Below are 20,873 nucleotides of genomic sequence, written 5' to 3'. Positions count from 1 at the left end.
AACAAGTCACTGACATAGAGACATAGTATAAGAAATTCTCTCTTGCTTCTTCTTACATATACTCCATGTTCATTTTTTCACTTCACAAATTCCTTCTCCCTTGGAAAGCCATCTATCTTTTTGTTCCAAGCTCTTGGAGCTTGTTTAAGTCCGTAAATGGCTTTGTGCAGCTTGTACACCTTTCTTTCTTCACCTTGTTTCATAAGCCCAACTGGTTGTGCAACATAAACCTCTTCTTCTAAGGGGCCATTCACTAATGCATATTTCACATCCATCTGACACATCTTCCAGTTTTTCATGTTTGTTAGACCAACAACCAACCTGATTGTTTAGATCTTAGTAACAGGTGCAAAAACTTCGTTGAACTCGGTTCCTTCTCTCTTAAGAAATCCTTTCTCCATAAGTCTCGCCTTGTGTTGAGTCACTTCTCCTTTGGGATTCAACTTCACCTTGTATAACCACTTCACATTGATTGCCTTCTTCTCTTGGGGAAATTCGAAAAGTGACCAAGTGTTGTTGACTTCAATTGACTTCAGTTCTTCGTTCATTGATAACGCGAAAACGTATCGTATATTTGGCTTAATATGCATTGCTTTTTACTTGATTAACACTTATTATCACGCAGTATTTTATGTTTATTTCAGGTATTTATTGAATAAGAGATGTATAGGTAAGCAAAGTGGAAAATAGCAAAAAGGAAAGAAAAAGAGAAGAAAATGGAGAAAAATAGGAAGCATGGCGCTCACCACTCCAAATGAATGGTGGCGCCCACCACTTGGATATGTGGCGCCCACCACATGGCTTTAGGAAGTGGTGGCTCCCACCTCACACAATGTGGCGCCCACCATAAAGCTTGGATACGTGGCACCCATCTCACAAAGTGTGCCGCCCGCCACGCAAACCACATTAGGGTTGTGGCAGCCGCCATCAACCCGATCTTCCTTATTCCTCTCCACACTTTTCGCCACGACCTCTTCTTACTTTTTCAACCAACTAATACTACATTTAAGGAGAGTGGGGAGTATATATAGGAAGGTCGGTTTTAACGAAGAGGTGTGCATTTTTTCAGTCAGACTCTTGTTGTTAGATTTTCTTAGGCAGTTTCCTACTTTATAAAAGTAATAGATTCTACACATCAGGGACTATTGCAATTATTGTTTAAGCATCTGAATTTGATTGTAACGGGATGTACTCGATTGCCAAAGCTTGTCGGCATTGTTTAATTTGAAGAATCAGTATTCATTCCAAGTTCTTGATTTATATTCCAGGTTTTATTTTAATTGCCATTTTAATTTCTTATGCCTTATTGTATGCTTAATTGTCTAAATATCATGTCTGTTACAGGATCCATGTCCGGATAAACCCCTAGGTATCGGTATGTAAAGACCGTCGAAACGACGGGATTCGTAAATAATTGGTGTTGGCTTTTATAAAATATTATTTTCCAGTTTTAGTTTCTTGTTTCATTCAAATCTGTTTTTCGTACGAGAGTACAAAGCAAACAAAGGTTACTGTCAATAAGAACGAGAGTTTGAGATTTTAACCGGATAGCTGAAACTAGGCACTAATCCTAAACACAGCGAGAGCGCTTTAGGATTAATTAGACTTCATTCGTATTCCAAAATTACTTTTAAATTCATAATGAGACCGCGAGAGCCAAGCATTCTGGTTTAAGAGTATGGTCAGAGTCAATAAAAACGAGAGTGTGAGACAAAGTCCTTTTCATAAATAATTTATACTAAAGAATATTTTGATCTTTAAGATTACACCAACTATCTATCGAATCCCCGAAGTTTGATGCGTTACATATCGATATCCCTTTATTAAATATCTTTATTAATATTTTGTTTACGTTATAGTTATTTCTCTTCATCCCTCCAATATTAGAAAGATCTTAAGCCTTAGATTACATAGTAACATTAGATAACGGTACGTTCGATTATTAGTCCATTGGGTTCGATAATCTTTAAAACTACACGATACGACTGTGCACTTGCATTCACGATTCCCATAGACTTATTAAGTCGCGATCAAGTTTTTGGCGCCGTTACCGGGGAACTAATTTAGTCGATATCGTAACTCCAGTGTTGCCCAGTATAGACTAAGGCAAACAATTCTATTTCTTTTTCTAATTTGTCGACTATATGCCAAGTACTCGCTCTCAAGGCGAGAAATTAAAGCTACCGTTTGATGAACCTAAGCGTTATCTAAGATTAGAACGTTGGATACGAGACCTGATACGAGAACATCGTATCAAGCTAAATCTTCCTGATCCTAATATCCCTATTCCCGAACCAGTTATACGACAAGAGATGACTGAAGGACCGCATAACCGTCCTCTTAAGTATTATGCCATCCCTTCGCAGGATGAACCACACAACAGTGTCGATGCCCCTGCCATCGAGGCCAATAATTTCGAGCTAAAACCTTTGTTGTTGTCAGGCGTGCCGCAAAACCAATTTTTAGGTAGTCTCACGGAGGACCCGAACCTACATTTGTCAGTGTTATTGCAATACACAGACATAGTAAAAGCAAATGATGTCAGCCCGAAGCTATAAGACTACGTCTTTTTCCTTTCTCATTAAGAGATAGAGCTAGAGCTTGGATCCAGTCTCTACCATCCAACCCTGTCACTACGTGGAACGAGTTGAACAAAGTTTTTTTAGCATGATATTTCCCACCTAGTAAGACGGCAATGCTAAGAGCCCAAATAAACGGGTTTAAACAAAAAGATAATGAATCACTTTTTAAAGCTTGGGAGAGATACAAAGACATGATGAGGCTTTGTCCATATCACGGTTTAGAAGAGTGGTTGATCATCCATACCTTTTACAACGGTCTCTTGGACAACACAAGATTAACGATAGATGTCGCCGCAGGTGGCGCACTGATGGATAAGCCCTACAATGAGGTCTATCAACTTATCTAAAGTATGGCCTAGAATCATTACCAGTGGGGAAGCGAAAGAACCTCCATAGAAAAACCTCCAACGAAAGGCGGTATGTACGAAGTAATTAGTCTTGACCATGTCAGTGCTAAGCTAGACGCTCTTACTCAAAAGATAGACAACTTGACCATAACACCCGCAACCACCGTGGCTGCCGTAGCACCAAACTGTGAGATATGTGGAGTTCCTGGGCATGTTGCCCCTGAATGTCAACTTTTGACAGGAGTCTCCACATACCAGGTGAACTATGCTCAAGGAAACCCGTACTCAAACACCTATAACCCAGGTTGGAAGAACCCTCCTAACTTTTCGTACAAAAAGAATAATGCATTGTATGCACCTAACCAAGCACCTGTTGTACCATCAGGATATCATAAAGCTGCCATAAATACTCAAAATGCTCCTAGAAAGTCAAACCTAGAAATAATGATGGAAAACTTCATAGTTACCCAAGCCCAAACAGATAAGGATTTCCTAAATCAAAACATACACACTAGTGACCGAATCAAGCAGTTAGCAAACAAGATAGACGCTTTAGCCACCCATAACAAAATGTTGGAAACATAAATTTCGCAAGTGGCTCAACAACAAGCACCTACTGTTGCTCCTGCAGGCACATTTCCTGGACAGCCGTAACCAAACTCGAAAGGTCATGCAATCTCTATTATACTATGAAGTGGGACAAAACTAGACGGACCGACCGACCCTGGGATTCAAAACCCATCCATGCACCAAGACCCTGGCAAGGCAACTGAGAAGGAAGACGAACTAGAGGAAGATAAAAGCGAAGAGGCCGTAGAGAAAGAAGAACCTTATATGCCTCCACCGCCGTATAAACCTCGTATCCCTTATCCTCAAAGACTTATTAAATCTAAAAGTGTAGGGCAATTTAAAAAATTTGTGTAGCTTCTAAAATAATTGAATATCACGATACCTTTACGGAAGTTATCACTCAAATTCCCTCATATGCTAAGTTTCTCAACGAAATATTATCTAACAAGAACAAGATAGAGGATAACGAAACTGTTACACTTACTGCTGAGTGTAGCGCCATAATACAAAATAATATGCCTCTTAAGCTGAAAGACCCAGTGAGTTTCTCCATACCCTGTGTAATTGGAAAGTTTGTCATAGACAAAGCACTATGCGACTTAGGAGCCAGTATTAGCTTAATGCCCTTGTCCATATGCGAAAGGCTTAAAATGGGAGAACTAAGACCTACTAGGATGTCCGTACAACTTGCAGACCGTTCTGCTAAATTTTCCGTAGGTATGTTAGAAAACATTCTGGTACACATAGGTCAATTCTATATTCCTACTGATTTCATAATAATGGATATAAAAGAGGATTACAACATCCCTATCATATTAGGAAGATCATTCCTAGCCACTGTCGGAGCTATTCTAGATGTTAAGAAAGGCAAACTAACCTTTGAAGTTGGTGGAGAAAAAGTCGAATTTATTTTGACGCAATTCTTAAAGGCACCAGCTATAGACGATACATGTTGTCTACTGGATGTCATCGACGAATGTCTAAGAGAAATGGAGAGTGAACAAACATCATACTCTGAAATACTGAAAATTCCAAGGCCTCCTACTTTTGAAGATGAAGATTGGAGTAAGGAATACCAAGATGACATCCTAAGCGAATGCCTAGCACTAACGCCATATGCCTTGCCCAAAGAAACCATCCCTAGAACTTAAAACGCTACCCAAAAATCTAAGGTACGAATTCCTAGACACTGAACTCGAGCGACTTGTAATAGTTAATGCAGACTTAGGGCAGATAGAGACCGAAAAGCTTCTACATGTTTTAAGAAAATATCCAACTGCTTTAGGCTACAACATCTCAGATCTAAAAGGAATAAGCCCTTCCATATGCATGCATCGCATAATGCTAGAGGAAGACAGTAAGACCTCTAGAGAACATCAAAGAAGGATAAATCCCAATCTGAGTGATGTAGTAAAGAAAGAAGTGCAAAAACTGTTAGAAGCAGGGATTATTTACCCAATATCTGATAGTCAATGGGTCAGTCCAGTACATATCGTACCAAAGAAGGGAGGCGTCACAGTTGTTAATAATGAAAAAGGAGAATCTATAGCACAAAGAGTAGTTACTGGAAGTAGAATATGCATTTATTATAGAAAATTAAACAAAGCCACTCGGAAGGATCATTTTCCTCTACTGTTTATTGATCAAATGCATGAACGATTGGCTAAGCATTCTCACTTTTGCTATTTAGATGGTTATTCGGGATTTTTCCAAATTCCTATTCATCCTGACGACCAAGATAAAACGACCTTCACATGTCCCTATGGTACATTCGCCTATCGACGAATGTCGTTCGGACTATGTAACGCTCCCGCAACATTCCAAAGATGCATGATCTCAATTTTTGCTGATTTTATAGACGACATCATGGAGGTCTTTATGGACGATTTCTCTATTTGTGGGAAGAGCTTTGAAGTGTTTATCGAATCTTGAAATGGTACTTAAAAGATGCATAAAAGTGAATCTCGTGTTAAATTGGGAAAAATGTCATTTCATGGTCCGACAAGGGATCGTACTCGGACACGTAGTGTCCGATAAGGGGATTGAACTTGACAAGGCTAAAATAGAAGTTATAGAAAACTTTCAACCTCCTAAAACCGTAAGAGAAATACGAAGATTCTTGGGACACGCCAGTTTCTATTGGCGGTTCATTAAAGATTTCTCAAAAATCACCAAACCACTGACTGGCTTGTTGATGAAAGACGTTGAATTCATCTTTGATGACAAATGCCTAACAACGTTTAAACAACTGAAAACAGCTCTTATCATTGCACCTATCATGCAACCGCCCGATTGGAGATTACCTTTTGAAATCATGTGTGACGCTAGTGACTGTGTTGTAGGCGCAATCTTAGGACAAAGAAGGGATAAGAAACTTCATGCAATATACTACGCAAGTAGAACCCTAGACCCTGCACAAATGAACTATGCCACCACAGAAAAGGAACTTTTAGTCATAGTGTTCGCTCTGGATAAATTTCGTTCCTTACTAGTAGGAGCAAAGATAATTATCTATACCGACCATGCTGCAATTAGGTGCCTATTAAATAAAAAGGACGATAAACCAAGACTCCTAAGGTGGATCTTACCACTACAAGAGTTTGAAATAGAAATCAAGGATAATAGGAGCACTGAAAACGTCGTGGCCAATCACTTGTCAAGAATGGAAGGTATTGAACCTGAACGAGTGCCTATAAACGATGATTTCCCTTACGAACAACTCATAGCCCAACTGGAAAGCAATACAGCTAAATATGCATTAACATATAAGGGTACCGAAACAAACGAGGTAGTGGAAGCAATTTACACTAAAACCACATTGCCATGGTACGCTGACTTCGTCAACTACTTGGCAATTGGGCTGCTTCCACCAGACTTGACTTACCAACAAAAGAAAAAATTCTTCCACGATCTTAAACATTACTATTGGGATGAGCCTCTGCTTTTCAAGAGAGGCGCCGACGGTATCTTCCATCGATGTGTCCCCGAAGATGAGGTAGAAAACATAATCTCCGACTGTCATTCTGCTCCCTATGTAGGACATGCAAGCACCTCGAAGACTTGTGCTAAGATCTTGCAAGCCGGCCTCTTTTGGCCCACTCTGTGGAAAGATGTCCACATCGCGATCATCAATTGCGACCGGTGTCAACGCATTAGAAACATATCTAGACGCGACGAAATGCCAATTAAAGGAATTTTGGAAGTAGAAATCTTCGATGTTTGGGGAATTGATTTTATGGGACCATTCCCATCTTCTTTTGGTAACAAGTGCATCCTTGTTGCGGTCGATTACGTATCAAAATGGATCGAAGTTATAGTTTCTCTAACAAATGACACACGAGTGGTAATTATACTCTTTAAGCGCGTAATCTTCCCTAGATTCGGCGTGCCGAGACTTGTCATCAGTGATGGTGGCTCCCATTTCATTTCAAATATTTTTGAAAATCTATTACTAAAATATGGAGTCCGGCACCGCGTAGAAACGCTCTATCACCCACAAACGAGTGGGCAAGTAGAGGTCTCGAACAGAGAAATCAAACAAATCTTAGAAAAGACGGTTGCCACATCTAGGAAAGATTGGTCCTCAAAATTACACAAAGCCCTGTGGGCATATAGGACAGCTTATAAGACCTTAATAGGAACCACACCTTGTAAGCTAGTTTATAGAAAATCGTGTCATCTGCCGATAGAATTAGAACGTAAAGCATATTGGGCCATTAAGACCCTTAATCTTAACTATATTGCCGCATACGAGATAAGAATATTAGATATCCATGAACTAGAAGAACTTAGATTAGATGCGTATGAGAATGCCCTGGTTTATAAAGAAAGAACAAAGAAATGGCATGACAATCGCATATCGAGGAATGAGCTTAAGGAAGGTGACAAAGTACTTTTGTTTAACTCCCGCCTTAGACTTTTTCCAGGAAAACTTCGTTCTAGGTGGTCCGGTCCCTTCGAAATTACCAACGTCTTTCCAAATGGAGCGATAGAGATAAAGGGAAAAGCGAGTAAACCATTTTCAGTAAACGGGCAGCGTTTGAAACATTACCATAACATTAACAACAATGATTTCATCACGAATCTAAAACTTGCAGAGCTTCCCGCTCATTCACCAGATTAACATATATCCTATTTCTGTCTAGCTTACGACAATAAACAAAGCGATTGGTGGGAGACATCACACACTCTATTTTTAACTATTAATTTAATTATCTAAATTTTTTATTATTACTATTGCTTATTTTTCATTTTCTTTCTTTCTTATTTTTCATAAAGTCAATCGGTATCTTTCTTTATTGTTGACCGTTACTAACTTAATGTTATTATCTACTTAAATTCATCTAGCTACTGACCATCACAATGCAACAAGTAGATTACATGGATATAGTCTTCATAGGCAGAGGTCAAAGAAGACGTTTTGAGGCTCTAACTCAGAGAGAAATGGCAATAACCATATACCCAGATGAACGTACTATGACCAAGTTAGGTATAAGAGACAGTGTTATGTTCCTAATTAAACAAATAGGTTGGGACACCTTTGCTATCAAAAGAAAACTTAGTTCCTACCATAGGTTAAATTTTGAGTTCCTAAGCTCCCTAGTTTACCTGCCAAACCATGGTATGGGATTTAACAAAGGCCTCATCACATTTAGGTTGTTCGATATTAAGTATCGCTACACTCATAGAGAAATAGCTGAACTTCTAGGATTCCCTAATAGCCCTGATACCTTTACCATTACCCAGGAAGACATGCTTGTAGACCTTGAATTAGATTACTTTTGGGGTAGCATCAAAGGAAACAACCATCCTGAGCCGAATTTCATGTATTCCGAGAACATCCATAACCCTGCCATTCGTTACTTCCATAAGATCCTAGCTCACACCCTATTTAGGAAGGAACAAAACATAACATCTGTGTCCAAAGACGAACTCTTTATAATGTATTGTGCATCACAGGCTCGACCTGTTAACGCCGCTACATTTATGATAGCTAATTTGGACCGTATAGCGAAGGATAACCATTGATCAATCTTAGTGAGGGGCTTAGTGACCATGATAGCAAATGCCATTAGACTGAGACAACCGTTTATCAGGCTCAACCCTTTAGGTGGGATACGACCAATGAACATCTGATTCTGTTTCAACACTAGTATCATTAGGAACATAGGCTCGGATGTGTTTGAATTTCTAATTAACCGCCAAGTAGTACACCTGTTTACCCTGCCAGACAATAGGACAAGTGTACATGATAGGAACAACTGGCTCTATGATTTGGATGGACCACCAGATGCACCACCTTCTCCTCCGGAGATGCCTCAAATCTACAACCACTATGATACCTTTCTCTCTGACACTGAATCACACGTCCCAGCTATACCTGATGCGCCTCCTACTGATCATGCTACTGCCATCGAAGTTGTCCAGACAAACATCGCCAACCTGAGAGGCGAGCTGAGCACTTTCCGCATGGAATTCCACGGCTTTATGGATGTAGTGACTGAGAACCTGGATCACATTTACCAGCACTTCTACTTGTTGGCTCCTCCTACCAGTAGTCGTCGTAATGCCTAATTTATTTGAATATTACCGATTCCCTGACATTGATCTTATTTTATTTTATGTTTAACATTTTATTATTGTTTTTACACATTGGGAATTTTTATTTATTTCCTTTCTTTTTATTCCAGTAGACGAATTATATCATCTTTTCCTATCTACCTCATTCTTTTATTTTTCAATTTTGCGTTTTAATGTCATTTTACCATATCTTATTTCTAATTCTTAGTTCTATATATTATGTTGGTTTTCTTCTACCTAATTGTGCAACTACTATTTAATGCCAGTCAACTTAATTTATCATGCAAAAGATATGGTCAAAGATAATATGCAGAGGCTAAGAATCTCAAAAATATCACACATGGGAACACACAACACTGCATGTGGCGCCTGCCACACACAGGTTGTGGCGCCCATGTGAACACAGTGGCGCCCGCCATAACCTCCTAGTGGCGCACGCCACACATATGAAAAGTGGCATCGGCCACTACATTAACACTCACGCGCACACTGTTGTACTTTTGTCACATAAATCCTTAAATTGCCTTGTCCCTTGCATGCTAGACATTGTATTAAAGCTCGTTCAACCACTTTCAAACCCTTTGACCGAAGCATTGAAAACCATTAAATAAAATTTATTTCATTCATCAATTTCCAACCTCCATCACCTCTATATAAACCACCAACATAATCTCACAAAACCACACCTCTCATAAGCATAATTCTCCTCTTTCTTGCTATATTCTTACTACATTACACGAGTAGTGTGAAATCCAGTCATGGCACAAATGAGGGAATACGAAATATTGTTCAGAAACGGCGAACCAGGTGAATTGCAGGAATATACTTACACGGCTCTAAGCACAAGAGAAATTGAATCAACAAGGTACACCGATGAACCCTGCTTAATAGCCTTAGGAATTCTAGATAGTGTTAACCATATGCTAAACACTTTAAGTTTAAATTATTTCCTATCTTTTAAGGACCCAGTCTATGCTCAATTAACACTAGAACTTCTAAGTTCATTAATTTTTAGTCCCACACCCAACACAAATTGTTCCAGTGGGACTGTCTAGTTTCGCTTGTTCAACATAGGATATGCTTTTACCTTTGCCCAACTAGTGGACCTGCTACAATTTCCCCATGGGGATGGCGTAGTAAGTGAGGTCCCAGATACTGAAGGTTGGAAACGCGCCTTTCAACCATTTTGGAGGGTAATAACAGGTACAGTAACCTATAGTTTTCAGGGAAACAAAGCCATTTTAATTCATAATCCGGTTATTTGATATTTCCGCCAAATATTGGCATGCACCATTTTTGGCTGAGCCAACTCTTACAAGGTGAACGAAAAAGAACTCTTTTATCTATTCGCCACTTTTCTGCCACAAAAGGTAAATATCGTCCCTTTTATGTTTTCTCACATGCAGACCATTGTCAACGCGAAGAGAGGGCCAATTATTTTTGGAGGTTTAATAACCTCAATAGCCAGAGTCCTAGGACTCGAAGAAAAATTCTCCCAGCTAACTCCGCTCCCACCTCGTTCCATTGACATTGACATGGCAAGGAGCATGAAATTGGTAAAATGAAGGGAGGCGGTAAGTTTAATCTTATAATTGCAAATAATGTTTTACAAGATTTCATCCTCCCAATCCCAACTTGCAAAGATGTGCGTAACAAGGAAAACTATCGCTATATACATGATGCGGTACCTGGCCAAGTCCCCGTGCACATTCCTGAGAATGTAGTTGCTGGCGAGGACACCGGCGAGGATTATATTCCAGAGCAATCTGCTCCCGCTACTGACACACACCCACACACCACACACATCTCTTCTGAAAATGTTGCAAGTACATCATCCAGCCAAAGACCCAGAAGAAGAAATGTGGCACCTGCCACTCTTGATGAGATTTATGTTGAACTGCTACAGCGTAGTGAATTAGACGCTCAGCGCGACCAACAAATCCAAAACTTGGAAGCTCAGCAAACAGAAATGCTGCAAATCCTTCGCCAGATGCAACATGACCAGCTTGACTATGCTTTCAGAATCGAACAAAACATGTTTGGCTTGATTGATGAAATAGCAACATTGATAGTGCATGTGGAAGATCTACATGACTATGCCTCTTATGAGGGTGAACCTCCATACTAGCCACAAAATGGTGTACGTGTACGGACACGTGGCAAAAGGCGCCAGTAGCAGGCTACCCAGGTTCTACCTTTCTTTCCTATCTTATGCCGTTGCATTGGGGACAATGCACAATTTAAGTATGGGGGAGGAAGTTTTACCGCTTTTATTTATCACTTTCTAGGTAGATTTAAATTATTATTATTTCCTTTTGTTATTTTTTTTTTGTTAAGTGTCAGTCGAGTCAAATATCAATGTGATGTCGAGTCTTTATGCGTGGTTTCCGTTATTTACTAATTCTCCCATTTTCTTAAGCCATACAAATTTTTTTATGCAAAAATCTAGACTTAGAAATACAGTACATCTTTTGAAAATTCTAACCTATAAATAAAACAGAGGTTGAATTGTAGAGATTTGGAAAAACTTTACAAAATCGGTATCATTTTAACACCTTAAATCTCCCAAGTATAAGATCGATTTGAGTACTTGTCATGCCATAGCCTTAAAATTCTATCCTTTAATATTCCTTAAGTAGTTTATCTAGCAGTCAGCACCATCCTAAGCAGACACTACGCAAGAAGTCGATGCAAATAAGTGTATGATCTCATGATTAAACGAGAAAAAGATTGACAAAATTTATGAAAAATGTTGTTCCTTCTAAGTTAGGTGACCCTCACCCGATCATTTAACCCAATGGTATAACCATCTTTAACTGTATTTGAACCAAAGTACGAAAAAAGAAAGAAAGAAATAATTATGAGATCATAGTCACTAACAGATTATCTTGCTATGAATGTGAAAGGATAACGGGCTTAATGTGATTGCGCCAGAATGAAAAAGGATAAAAAGAAGGATTAGTAAGGTAGGCTTAGGCATGACGACATGATTCGAATTAGTTTGTATAGGAGGGAGGCTTATGGTTGCACTATTGTGACTATGTGTTCCAACGATACCCTTAGTGTGGAAGTTAGTACCTGTTGATGCAATTTCTGACCAAAGTAGAGTTTATTGACTAGAATGAGTACCTGAATGCAATTGTGTCTTTCACGAGTCTTTATACTATATGCTGCAAAGATTTTACAAAACTTTTATTTATTTATTCATGTACGCGGCATTTGCTTAAGGACAAGCAAAGGTTTAAGTATGGGGGAGTTTGATAACGCGAAAATGTATCGTATATTTGGCTTAATATGCATTGATTTTTACTTGATTAACATTTATTTTTATGCAGTATTTTATGTTTATTTTAGGTATTTATCAAATAAGAGATGTATAGGCAAGCAAAGTGGAAAATAGCAAAAAGGAAAGAAAAAGAGAAGAAAATGGAGAAAAATAGGAAGCATGGCGCTCACCACACCAAATGAATGGTGGCGCCCACCACTTGGATGTGTGGCGCCCAACACATGTCTTTAGGAAGTGGTGGTGCCCACCTCACACAATGTGGCGCCCGCCACAAAGCTTGTATGTGTGGCGCCCATCTCACAAAGTGTGTCGCCCGCCATGCAAACCACATTAGGGTTGTGGAAGCCGCCATCAACCCGGTCTTCCGTATTCCTCTCTACACTTTTTGCCACGGCCTCCTCTTAATTTTTCAACCAACAAATGCTACATTTAAGGAGAGTAGGGAGTATATATGGGAAGGTCGATTTTGACGAAGAGGTGTGCTTTTTTTCAATCAGATTCTTGTTGTTAGATTTTCTTAGGCAGTTTCCTACTTTGTAAAAGCAATAGATTCTCCATATCGAGGACTATTGCAATTATTGTTTAAGCATCTGAATTTGATTGTAACGGTGTACTCGATTGCCAAAGCTTGCAGGCATTGTTTAATTTGGAGAATCAGTATTCATTCCAAGTTCTTGATTTATATTCCAGGTTTTATTTTAATTGCCATTTTAATTATGTATGCTTTATTGTATGCTTAATTGTCTGAATATCATGTCTGTTACTGGATCCATGTCCGGCTAAACCCCTAGGCATCGGTATGTAAAGACCGTCGAAACGATGGGATTCGTAAATAATTGGTGTTGGCTTTTATAAAATATTATTTTCCGGTTTTAGTTTCTTGTTTCGTTCAAAACTTTTTTTCGTACGAGAGTACAAAGCAAAAAAAGGTTACGGTCAATAAGAACGAGAGTTTGAGATTTTAACCGGATAGCTGGAACTAGGCATTAATCTTAAACACAGCGAGAGCGCTTTAGGATTAATTGAACTTTATTCATATTCAAAAATTACTTTTAAATTCATAATGAGACCGCGAGAGCCAAGCATTCTGGTTTAAGAGTATGGTCAGAGTCAATAAAAACGAGACTGTGAGACAAAGTCCTTTTTATAAATAATTTCTGCTGAAGAATATTTTGATCTTTAAGATTACACCAACTATCTATCGAATCCCCGAAGTTTGATGCGTTACATACCGATATCCCGTTATTAATTATCTTTATTAATATTATGTTTACGTTATAGTTATTTCTCTTTATCCCTCCAATCTTAGAAAAATCCTAAGCCTTAGATTTACATAGTAACATTAGATAACGGTACATTCGATTATTAGTCATTTGGGTTTGATAATCTTTAAAACTATGTGATACGACTGTGCACTTGCAGTCACGATTCCCATAGACTTACTAAGTCGCGATCATTCATTGCTTTCATCCACTTCGAATCTTTAAATGACTTAGCTACATTGACTGGTTCGGTATCTACGTAGAAAGCATAGTGTACCAGCTCACCTTCTTCATTAACCAAATCATTTAATGTAATCACACATTCTTGCAACCTTTCATGCACGTGTCTTGTTCTTTAATGTTTGCTTGGGCCTGCTTCACCTCTGAATTCTTGTCGAACTTATCTTTCGACTTCACTAGTTGGTTTATCACATTAGACTCTCATTGAATCCTTCTTAACAGTCTCAATCCAAATCCATTCCTTAAGCTCATCTATGATCACGTCCCTGTTGATCACCACTTGCTTGTTCACTGGGTCGAACAACTTGTATCCTTTAGTCGAATGATATCCTATCAGGATCATCTGAATCGACTTATCATAAAGTTTTCTTCTCAACTGATCTTGCACATGCCGATGTACTATAGATCCAAACACCTTCATATGACTCAAGCTAGGCTTGACACCAGACCAACATTCTTCTGGCGTGATTCCTTCTAGCTTCTTCGTCAGACATTTGTTCAGGATATATGTTGCAGTCGACACAGTTTCTCCCCATAATTATTTGGGTAGATTCTTTCCTTTTAACATACTTCTCACCATATTCATGACGGTTCTATTCTTCCTTTCCGCGACTCCATTCTATTGTGGGGTTTAGGGTGGAACCACCTCATGCACAATCTCTTCTTTCACACATAATGCGTCTAAGTCTTTCGACACATATTCTCCACCACCATCAGTCCTCAAAATCTTGATCTTTCGACCGCTTTGTCTTTAGACCATAGATTTAAACTTGGAAAATACCTTGATCACTTCACTTTTCTTCTTGATCAAGTAAGTTCATAGTTTTCGACTGAAATCATCTATGAATGTAACAAGGTGTTTGTAACCTCCAATCTAATCCACCTGGATATGACCACATACGTCAGAGTATATGACTTCAAGAATCTCCTTCGACATGCTTCATGCATCCTTATTGAAGTTGTTCTTGTGTTTCTTTGCCTGCACACATTCTTCACACACTTTTTTTCAAATGTCGATTTCTGGTAATCCTGAAACCATTATTCTTCTCTTCAAATCTTTGATGTCTTTGAAATTTAGATGGCCAAGTGTATAATGCCATATCCATTCATCTTTGATAGCTGTTTTTGCAAGGCACTTATGCTCCATCACATTAAGCTCAATCTTGAAGGTTCTATTTTGAGACATTAGAGCCTTCAAGATCAACCTTCCATTTGAGTCGAGAACTCTCATCATCTTTTCTTTGATCAACACCTTGTAGTTCTTTTCGACTAACTGCCATATGCTGAGCAAATTTCTCTTCATGCCTGGTATGTATAACATATTTGAAATTACTTACCTATTGCCATCTTTCCTCATAATCAGAACATCACCAACACCTTCAGCTGCTAGACTATTGTCATTTGTAAATTTCACCATGTTCTTCATTGAGGGATTTATATTGACAAACCAATATTTTCTTCCAGACATGTGTGATGAACATCCAGAGTTCAAGTACCACTGGTCCTTGAATCTCTCTTCACCTCTCGTTGTAACCATCAACAATATCTCTTCTTCTTCTTCATGTTTCACCAGTTTTGCGTAAGTTTCTTGATTCTTCTACTTTTCTGGGCACTTTCCAGAGGTGGCGGTGATCCATAATGCTGCACCATAATGCCTACACAATCCTATAATAATCCAAGGAAATCAAGTGCATGTTTCTTTGACGAATCCATAATATCTCGAATCTTGTTGGAGATTACTCTTAATATGTCCACTTATTTTCCTTTTTACTATGTAGCATATCAATTGCACAGTCTTTAGGGTAGTAGAGAAGGTGTGGCTCACAAGTATAACATTATGTTAGAGGAAGATCATCCAAATTTGAGCTTGTATAGTCAAATGAGATCTTTTAAAAAGGAATGGAAGTTTGTCTCGTCCCAACTCATAGGTTTTCCCTTTTTCTCAAATACCACCAATAATTGCATCACAATCCCAATTTCCTTTAACAAATTGTATTGTGAATGGTTCTAATCTCCTAGAGTGTGCTACTTAATTATCCTCTATGTATGCATGTATGTAATCTCTATAAAATGGGACTTGTTAGCCCCGAACCCAATAAACTTTCATCTGTGGTGCTTCATCAGTGGGTTTGGCGTTTGCATAGAATTCATTATCCATGTCAAGGTTGAAAACTTAATTTGGAGTTTCCATAACACCCTTACCCCATGCAATAATATCTTGCACCACATTATAATATTCATTTGGATCCTCCAACTCAAGCATTTTCTCATGGACCAAATTTCTAGTTTCTAACCCAGTGTAGAATTGTTCATGGATGAAATTCCTAAACTTGTGTGCATCATATGGTATAACGGATGAATTGATGCATGGCTATATATTTTTATTTCAATGGTTGATCTTCCAAAATCCATTTGAAACATTCATCTCACAACATGTATGGAATTTGACATCTTAGCTTAATATGACATAATTTCTACATTTGCAATTTCCATAAATATGTTATAACAAAGAAACCTTTAGGTACAATGATACAACACGTATGACATGGATATTTTTCCTCATTCAAATCCATTCAGTATCTATATGTCTCTATCATGCAAATTACCCTTATTATTTATCCTAGCATCCAATTCAAGTATTCAAGCAAACAATCCTACTATCTCTTATGTTAAAATTATGGAACAATAAATATCCCTAACTTAAACTTAAACCATAACATCTATATCATTTCCATAGAAAATTCCAAAATGCATTAAAGTTTAAGGAAAATAGAGTATCATGACATACTTTAGCAATCTCTGTATTAAATTAAAATTCAAATTGGTGAAGTTGTTTCCGTTGGATGAAGTTCTCTAGTGAGTGCTAGGGTTTTTCTCAAGTGGGAGAAGTGAAAAGTATAAGAAAAAATGAGTGGGGAGGTTTAATTTAAGTCTGACTGTGTTTCCCAAGGTTCCGTAACGGGTCTCTTGCTTGGAGAGTTGGGTTGTGCTAGTTGAGGACTCATGTTTTGACTTTTGGGTTTTCCCTTGGGCGTGTTAGACGAAGAATGGCCTGGACATTCTGCTTTTTGTGAGCCTGCCTTTTGCTGGCTTGACATTTTGCTTTCATCAAAGTATTTTTTAAATGAAATGACTAAATAATTACTAATTTAATGAAAAAATTTAAAATGTGGTTCGGTTGCCTCCCGATAATGGCTTGTTTAATGTCAGTAGCTTGACAATGATCAGTGTTATATAACACCAATTACCTTATAACATACCTCATAATGTTTGATGTTTGCCTTTACTTCCCCTTTGTTAATGTTCACGAGCATCCTCGTAATTTTCATGAATGGTCTACCCAATATGAGAGGTATATGTGGGTCCTCCTTGATGTCTAGTATCACAAAGTCTACAAGAAATGAGAACTTGTCAATCTATATCAGTACATCTTTGATTTTTCCCATTGGTGTTCTGCATGTTCTATCTACATTCTACAATGTTGAAACTATTGTCTCTATTTGCATATACCTAATCCTTTCTACCACTGATAGTGGTATAATGTTCACATTTTTATCTAAGACAATAAGTGTATTTCTAATTTTTATATTACCTATGCAAACATGTACTACAACTTCCTTCCTAAGTAGGTCCTTTTGATTATCTCGTAGACTTCATCCTGTAATCCTTCTTCCTTTGGTCCTTCTTGAAGCTAGTGGAAATATACCCGAACGTATCGCACGCTCGAACATACAACAGAGTCGTCATTGAACTTTATTTATTCCCCAAGGAAAGGGAAAACATCGATAAAACCCGAGAGAAAGAAATATGTTGGGTAAGGAAGTCGGTTATGCAAGGGGAAGGTAATAACACCCCAAACATCCATGGTACTCCATGGAACCGTTTTGATGGTTCTCGCTCGAATAGGTGTGATATCTAAAGATTACTCGCAAAAGAATGGGAAAAGGAAAAGAAATAAATAAAGTGCTCGGTGAGGATTGGGGCCCTCATGCCTACGTATCCTCATAGTTCAATGAAGAATTCAGAGCTCCGTAGTTCAAAGAACTAGTGGTGGGAGATGAAAGGAAGTGCGACCGAAGTATGGTTTGAACCAGAGAATAGTGTTTTAAACTCTAACAAGGGTGAAAATATGAACCCAAGAGTAAGGTGGCTATTACCAGTACATGGGCTAGCATGGCTGCCGCTATAGGGTAATGCCGAAAAGATGACGAAATAGGTGTTTGAGGGTATGTGTAAGACTCCAATTTTGTCCCTAAGATCCCTCATGGCATCATAGCATTGCATTGCATTAGCCTCAAGGATCTTTAAGCATCTTAGCTTCCTTACCTTTGGGTGGGATCTCTTCTTGTGAGTGGTTTGAGATCACCAGGCATGCTTGCATTGTATATCATTGCTTTTCTTGTTTTAATCACTAACCAAAAGCACAAAAATATGTCATCTAACATTTTATTTTGCAGTCTAAGCAAGCACAGGTCAAGCAATTCAAGAGCATCCTTTGTACAAGAGCTGATGGTATTTTCCTTGAGATGAGGATCACATGATATTATGTTGAGCTTATATGAGCTATGGTTCCATCTTGGAGCATTTTCCCCAAGTGGTGGAGGTTCAAGTTCATCAAGGCATGTCAAGGTCATCTGAGGACCAAATAATCAATTGTGCAGTCAACTGAGGTCTTTGAGGTGGGGGAAATGATTTGAGACATCCCATTCATGTTCAAACAAGGTTTATTCATCATGTCAAACATCTATCTTGAAGATTTTGAAGTCATTGCAAAAGTTTCCCAAAATGGAAAGTGACCTGCAATTTCAAGTTTCCAAAAATGGCAAGTTTTTGGTCCATATTCAACTTGAATTTTCAACATCAAAGAAGCTTCAAATGAATTTTCGAGGAACATGAAAGTTGAAGATCTTTCTCTCCTCTTTTCAAAAAGTCCTATATCATGTCCATCTGATAATTGGTCGAGAAGTTATGCCCAAATGACCATAAAGTATGCATGGAAGTTCAACATGGCATAACTTTTGATTCAAAACTCCAAATTGGTTCACTCTTTTTGCAAAATGCTCCTTGTGACCAATATTTTCCAAATGAATCATGACCTTGCATAAAAGAAGCTCATATGATCACTTGTTCACACATGTGCATTTTGGAGGGAAAATTGATAATTCAAATTTGGTTGATCATACAAGCAAAAGACCACTTCCATCATGTTTATTGGTTGGTTTTAAGTGAACTTGAAGCATGACATGGCACTGTTCACGTACACATGACCACATGCTAAGCACACTTGCCATTTTTGCATTACACCTCATATTTCCTTAATCAAGATTAACCAAGGCTTAATTGTGATTTGAGTGTGATTAAGGGATCATATATAAGCTAAACCCTAACTGCATTTGAAGGGAGAAGCATTTCAGATCTGAAAATTCACATTCCCTCCATTTTTTCTCTCTCTTCGAATCTCTCAATTCTTCACACAAACACCAGATTTTATTGCATAATCTTGATCATCATCCTTCATTGATCAAGATTCAACCATTATTTTGTGGAATTCAGTCCAAATTCGTGCAGATTCAAGTGCATCATATGTTAATGGAAGCTTCAAGTTGAGCTGGATCTAGGTTGTTTCAAGTGGTAATTCTTGCGCAAAGCTTCATTAGAGGTTAAAGGAAGTTGATCTGGATCATTTGGAAGCTTGAACACACGTGAATAGTGCACTACATTTCAAGTAAGCTGAAATTCGACCATCTCCTTTTGCCAATTTCTTGCCATGATTATGTAGATCGTGTTATGCTGAGAATGCTGATAGTTTTAGATCTTGATTTGGTTGAATAATGAGCTAGATATGTTGATTTAAAGTTTGGATGATGAAAATGTTTTTGCTCGATCCGTGCATGTTAGGAAGATTTAGTTGAAATGATCATGATATTTGGATTGTGCGTTGAGAGAGCTTTCGAACCATATACATTTTGCTAGATTCTGGAAAAAAATTCTTGAAGCTCCACCGCAGACGGTCGGAGAAGACGGTTGCTCCGCCGTCTGCAATTCTTAGGGTTTTTTGGTCCACGTGTGTTTCCACGTTCCGCTGGCATGGCTATTTCGTTGGTTCACGTTCACTTGACCAAGCCACGCGAGCTTTGACTCGCTTATGTGGCTGCCAGCGCATTAATGATGCACAGCGTTTTGATTCAGGCGCTTTTGATCCTTCAGTGCTTGCGTTCGATCCTTGGCATTGCATTGTTTCTGAATTTATTTTGAATATTCTCTTTTCCCTTGGAGCGTGAGTTCGATCCTGGCATGTGCATGTTTCTGAATTTAATTGTTGAATTCTCATTTGACTGTGGACGCGTGTGTTCGAACCTGGCTTTGTGCACATGCTGATTTATTTTCAAACTTCATTTTCCCTCCATTTATTTCATATTATTTCATTTTATTTTGTTCAATTTTAAAAAATCATAAAAAATAGTAAAATGTTTCAAATTGATTCCAATTTTTTTTCATATTCTTGTTTTGATCTCTAGATTTTTATAAAATTTATTTCATGATTTGTTTGATTCTGGATTTTTATCTTGTTTTTTTTATTGAACCATTATGCCAACTTGATATGTCATGATAAATGCTTTGTGAAATGCTCATCTTTAATCCAATTGATCTGAAATTTGGCATGCTTGATCCTCACATGTGATATGATTTTTGAGCTTTGGTTTGGAATTTTTATCATATGCTATCACTGTTTTGGACACATGAAGATATGTTGTGACAATTTGTGTCACATTTTGTGCCTTACATTTGTGCATTTTTTATTACCTACCATTTGAACTCTTCTGGATCTAATTTTTTGGATGATGTTTGTTCATGACATGTTCAGTTCACATAAAAAATTTCATGGCCATTGGATGCATTTCTGTTTTGATTTGGATTTTCTAATTTGGATGTCCAACTTTGTGCACATTGTTTGCCTTTGCATGTCATGAATTGTTTGAAGCATTTGCCTTATGAATTGATCTTG

At 38.1% G+C, this 20,873-nt stretch overlaps 1 non-coding gene across 1 annotated transcript; it reads right to left on the bottom strand.

Moving 5' to 3' along the window:
• Positions 1-2,695: 2,695 nt before the first annotated feature.
• Positions 2,696-2,802, bottom strand: LOC127109295 (small nucleolar RNA R71). Its single transcript, XR_007796617.1, has one exon. It is a non-coding gene; the product is annotated as a small nucleolar RNA R71 (small nucleolar RNA).
• Between the last annotated feature and the right edge of the window lie 18,071 nt (positions 2,803-20,873).

The sequence above is a fragment of the Lathyrus oleraceus genome, chromosome 7, assembly GCF_024323335.1.
Source record: "Lathyrus oleraceus cultivar Zhongwan6 chromosome 7, CAAS_Psat_ZW6_1.0, whole genome shotgun sequence".
NCBI lineage: Eukaryota > Viridiplantae > Streptophyta > Magnoliopsida > Fabales > Fabaceae > Lathyrus > Lathyrus oleraceus.
Note: the sequence above shows the minus strand (reverse complement) of the source record. Positions and strands in the feature narration are given on the sequence as shown.